This window comes from Lytechinus variegatus, chromosome 16 (assembly GCF_018143015.1).
Source record: "Lytechinus variegatus isolate NC3 chromosome 16, Lvar_3.0, whole genome shotgun sequence".
NCBI lineage: Eukaryota > Metazoa > Echinodermata > Echinoidea > Temnopleuroida > Toxopneustidae > Lytechinus > Lytechinus variegatus.
In genome coordinates this window covers 24,078,497-24,084,496 of record NC_054755.1, presented here as the reverse complement: position 1 = coordinate 24,084,496, position 6,000 = coordinate 24,078,497, and positions in this window count along the sequence as shown.

Genomic DNA, 6,000 nt, shown 5'->3' with positions numbered 1-6,000 from the left:
TTGTTTCATGAGAGAAGAGAATAAAATATATTTTTTTTAAATAACACAGTGATGGTTTGTGCTCTTCCGAACTATCATCATGTTAATACAAACTTGAGCCATTGATTCACGATGCAGAAATGTAAAAACTAATCCACACTTTGTCTTGTTCGCATCTTTTCCCAATAGCCCTCTCCAGTGATTCTCTTACTGCTTTTTTAATCAGATCTGATATAAACAAAACTTTCATCTCTTGACAATCTTATCTGCATTATACACTATGAAAACGCACCCTTTAAAATGCATCTTTACTTTGTCTTACCAACATTGAAACATCTCAAAGCTCATGTAATCACATATCAGTAAACAATGCAATGATTCATATCGAAGGAAATCAACAGAATCAAATACCTTGCGGTGTCCTTGTCCTTAATAGTACATGATAGTATGGAAGAGGATATGTCGCGAAAGCAAGATTTGATAGAGAGGAAGAAAGCGAGGGAGCATTATAAGCATTAAAATTATTATAGTGATAAAGGTATTTGTTGTTTTAAAGGGAGGATATTCTCGTGTCGTAACCATAGCACCGTCGAGATAAGATGAATAAGAAAGAGCTAGCTAACACGTTAGGATGGAAATCTTGTGCCGTAACCATAAAACATCGAAGAATCAGAGATAACATTACTGTTGACGAATAAAGAGCCAAAAGGTAGAGACAGGACTTTAAGAGGGATGAGAAAGATAGAAGGGAGGCATGGGCGGAAATCCCGGGGCGCGCCCCCATACCCAAAATAGTAGGGTAGGGGGGGACACAATTTCAAATGTCCCCCCTAATATTTTTTTTATCTTTAATGATGGAAAATAATACATCATTCCAAATCGAAACCAAACTTGTATTTTGGACGAAATGACCTTACATTTGGGGTGATAACCTTGTTGTTTTCTTCTTCTTCTTCTTTTTTTTTGCTTGTCAAATTTATTTTGGTCGAAATGAACTAACACTTGGGGTTATATTTTTTTTTTAATTTGCTTGTCAAAATTTCAGCTGGTCCCCCACCTCAGTCGCATTTGCTTTACGACGGCTGTAAATACCTGACTTCGAGAGATTTCTGCGGCGGCCGTAGGGTGGACGTTATACCGATTCCTTTTTTACAGGCCGTAGGGGTGGCCGTAGAATTATATAAATTTATTAGACTAGCCGTAGCCATGGCGTAAAACGGTCTAGGGGTGATTTTTTTCTGCTTTTCAGATAATGTATTTTGATTTCTTCCCTTCTAACTCAAAGAGATGTCATAAATATCTTTTTCTGCAGGTCCTGCAAGCTTGAAATTATGAAATCTAAAGCATTTTAATCCTTTTTACATTATTTTATTCGATTTTTGTGCTTATTTGGCGCAGCTTTTCAATTCTATCTGCATTCAAATTATGTGTATTACCTTTTCCAGATATAGCAATTTGGGCTCAATAAGAGTCAAACAAAGAAATCACAAAATATAATCTAGTGAGGAGTTGGAGGTTTCCATCCATATAAGCGCTAATTAGTTTTCAGTCCCATAGTTCTGCAAATTGAAAGAAACATCGGATTCAGAATCTGAAAAGCAGAAAAAATAAAATTTATTTCTGTGACTGTGTACAAACCAATAGAATCACAACACTTCTAACATAACATGGCGTCACGGTCTCGAGGCCTGTGAAAGCACGTACAAGAGAAAGCCTATTGTCGAAACCCGATTATTGAAGTTATTCTTGAACAAAACACATAAAGCTTGCATTTCTGTGTTAATTATTTTTAAGTTTTCGATTGGTATACGATGTGTCAATTTCACTTTTTGGTCTTGTCTGGGTCTTTAAGCTTAATTTTGAAATTATCAAGAAGATGCCGATATAGGTCCACACGTCGAAAGTGGACTGAGGTCGATCCAGGATGCTGCAAGATGAATGTATAACACCCTCCCACCTCGACCCCCTCCTCTTTTCGTTATTTATTATTTTTTTATTTTTTGAGCCGGACTGACGCCGGAATAATGCAAATCTTTAAAATTCAATAACTTCTGTATTTGATATCCGATTTTGATCAAATTTGCAGCATTTTACTTTGTGAATTTTACTCTATGTATTGAGATATGAATATCTCCAGCCTGGAATATCCTTTTAAGGAGCGTGAATTGACTGCACTCCGGAGTGCCGATTTTTCTCATCCAAATTTGAACTCGACAAATCATCACTCCGAAGTGCAGTCACTATACACGCTCCTAAAAAAGTAAATTAGCACTTCATTTTAAGACTGTAATAGGAAATTTTTGCAACCACTACGCAGACGCTTTCTAGAAGTAGAGAATCTACACAGCAAAAATTGTGGTGTTAACCGGTGTACATAGAGGACCACACCAGTTATTTTACACCGGTGTTAAATTGGACAGGTGGTGTTAGTTTTACACCTATAGGTGTTATTACAACACCTATGGTTGTTACATTTACACTCTTTGTTGTTATGTTCAATCTCTAGGGTGTTATTTTAACACCTCAGGGTGTGGTCCTCTATCAACACCAATTGGTGTCAGTTTTAACACCACAGTTTTTACAGTGTATTGTCAAAACTCTTCATGGTAAAGCAGCCAAAAATAGTGAATCAAAACAGCAGTATCGTCCTGGGCAAATGACATAATTGCAATTTTTCGTCTGCTCCGATTTTTTGACGGACAATTTCAATAGATTAATAATAAAAATAATAATATAGGATATTTATATTGCGCACATATCCACCTTGTTAGGTGCTCAAGGCGCTCCCATATTACCCGGCTAAGCTAGGCGTTCATAGCGCACACAGCTTCTTAAGGAATTACTTCCTACCGGTACCCATTTACCTCACCTGGGTTGAGTGCAGCACATTGTGGATCAGTTTCTTGCTGAAGGAAATTACGCCATGGCTGGGATTCGAACCCACGACCCTCTGTTTCAAAGTCCGAAGACTAATCCACTGGGCCACAACGCTCCACAACATAGATTGACTATGTTGTGGAATCCATTCCCGTCTTAATTGCGAAAACTAGTTCTTAATTGGATGAACATAGCCGGCTAATAGGTGAATATTCCATCACTGTAAAACAATAATAATAACAATAATAGGCATCGAAATAGCGCCATCTATCTAGAAATATTCTATTCCGAGGCGCACAAGAAAAGAAAAAAAATTAGAGAAAGTTTGGATGAGTGTCAAAGTGCCAATAACTAATACTGTTAGAAAAGATAAAACTTCAGTTTAGGTTTGAAGGTCTCCAGTGATTGTATAATTCTTAAATTTAACGGCAAATTATTCCAGAGAGAAGGTGCTGAGGCAGAAAAAGCTCGCGCAAAGCAAACAACACTGTACAATACTGGTGCTAAGCCGTCACAAGATTGCATTTATTCTAACTCCTCAAAAAGGAGGAAAATATTTGGAGCATTTAAACCTTTTGAAAACAGCGTATTTTTTAAACACTTTTTGTAGCTAGTATGAGCTGCCTATATACATTTTCAAATTGGCCTTTCTCTGCCTGTTGACACAATGTTCGACAATCTGATTCTATACTACTTAAAATACAGCTTCAAAAATCTTGTTTCTTCGAATTTGTTTCAACTTTTACCGACCTACTTCTTTGATTTTTTTTCAGAATTAAATTCAGAAATCAGAAATACGGATGGCGGTTTCTTATAACAATCTATACTTAGGACGATACATTGATAAGCTGAAAACAACGTAGAACTACTAGGGTACAAATGGTAACCAATAGTTGTCCCAATTCTTGCGTTGGTCTTGAATACACTCTTAAAGTAGTGAAGCTAAAAATGCCCAACTTTTAACCAACCCTGAGCAATATACTGTCCACACAACTATTGGTTAAAATCTGCCCAAATTGGGTTATAAAAACTAATAATTGGGTAATAGATTTGCTCAATTGGATAGCCCAGAATATATATATTTTTACCAACTTACATTACCCAACCAAATGGACAGAATGTTGCCCAACAAGGTATGTCGATGTAAATGCATTTTAAGTGGCGTATTGATAAAAAAATTGAGAGGGAGTGAGGAGGCAGACACTACAATGAAGCAAAATATCTTTTAAAAAACGCTTTTTGTTTTTTTTTACCTTTTTAATATAAAAATCTAAACTATGAGACAAATTTTGATATAATATTTTCAGAAAATGATATAGAATTTCATCCATTTTTATTTCAAGGTCTATCTTTTTCTCCTTTTATTTTTCTTGGTCTTATTATTTTTTTTGGGGGGGGAGGAGGTCCTTGGCCCCCAAGCTCACCCCGCCCACGCTTTACGCCAATGTTCAGTATGAAACATACAAATTATCATACAGGTAACTCGGCGTGATCATCAATGGTCGATTATGACGTCACAATGCATCCCAATAGATGCGCATCACCGGTTATCCTCGGCTCGATGTGGTTGGCATGGCAATGAGCGTTGATATCAGCATCCCTATCCCACGTTAATTTTCATCAATATATTTTCGCGCCCAAACGAATGATTGTTGACGATATCAATATGTACACGATATTCAATACAAGAGCAGTAGACAAGAACACAATTTAATTACTAACATTGCTTTTACTCTCTTAATTCCCGAGACTTAAAATTTAAACCTTATGTGAGACTTGTAATTATTTAAGTCGTAAAGACTTATTTTAGTGATGCCTTGATTTAAAATTTCTCGGACGTTTCGCGAAAACAATCGATGTTTTAATTCTTTGGAAAGACTTAAAACTTTAACCAATCATATTGCGATGAATTGGAATCACGTGATCAGAGCAAAACTTCCACCGCCGCCATAATTTCTCTCTCATAATGGCTGCGATCCCGGGCTGCAAAGGAAGAATATTTGACCAAAAGCGTTCCGGAGGACATTATTGCAAAATTAAAAGGTATGCTCGAAGTTATATATGTATAATGATGAATATGTTGATATTTATTTTATTGTGATTCGTCGTGGAAAACTTCTTAGAATCTGTGTTTTTGGTGTCACCAATGACAACGTGATGTTAAACTTAGCGTTAGACCCTACCGGTACTAACCCAGGCCAGGGAGCTCCGGCCCGCGAAGCGGCTCCGTCCCGCTTCGCGGGCAGGAGCTCCCTGCTGGGTTAGACTACCGTAGATCTAGACATGATGTACCGTATATTAATTTGTTATGTGTCCGGACGGGTTGTTTATCCGGGCAGTCAATTTTTAATAGTCATTTAAAAGTTAAACAAGCAATGCATTTTATAATTTTTAGAACAAATAGGTCCTAGAACAGTTATTGAAAACAGCGCACATATAGATCTAGACTAGAGACGGTAGAGTCTAGATCTACAGACAACAGTAGGCCCTAGTTTTTGTTTAATCAAACTCAAGAAGGCAGTTTCATTTTTAAATTTTATTCTGTCCTGACACCCACCCCCCATTCCTACATGATGAGCTACTACTATGGCAGCCCGAACGCTTACTCTTTACTCAGTACTGGCGTTCGTGGTAGCGTCCCGGCCGGCCCGGGGCTATATGCATGCGTGCAGTCTCCTAGACCTTGGAAGTTGGAATTTTTATGCTCACTTGGTCTTGGTCAATATGTTATTGTTGGAATTGGTTTGATTTTTTTTCTGTGTGTGTACTAGGCCTAGACCTTTCTACTACTAGATCTAGGCCCTAGTCACTCGTGCAGTGAAATCAGCTGAAATCACTTGTTAGTGTTTTGGTATCACTTCAGTCAGTGCATTAGTTTAGCCTAGATCTATATAAAATGGTTGATCTAGATCTAACATTATTCTAGATCTAACGTTAGATCTTCATGTATGGTCTGAAGCTCCCTGTCTGCGCATACATTATAGCCTACATGTAACTTTGCAATTCTAACATAAAGATGCAACGGCCACCATTATCTTTAAATCAATTTTTGCGATACGTATATCACTGAAAAAATAAGACTATTTTATTTTTTACTCGCATGCCTTGAAAATGCCACTTTCATGCAAAAAATCCCAAACTGCA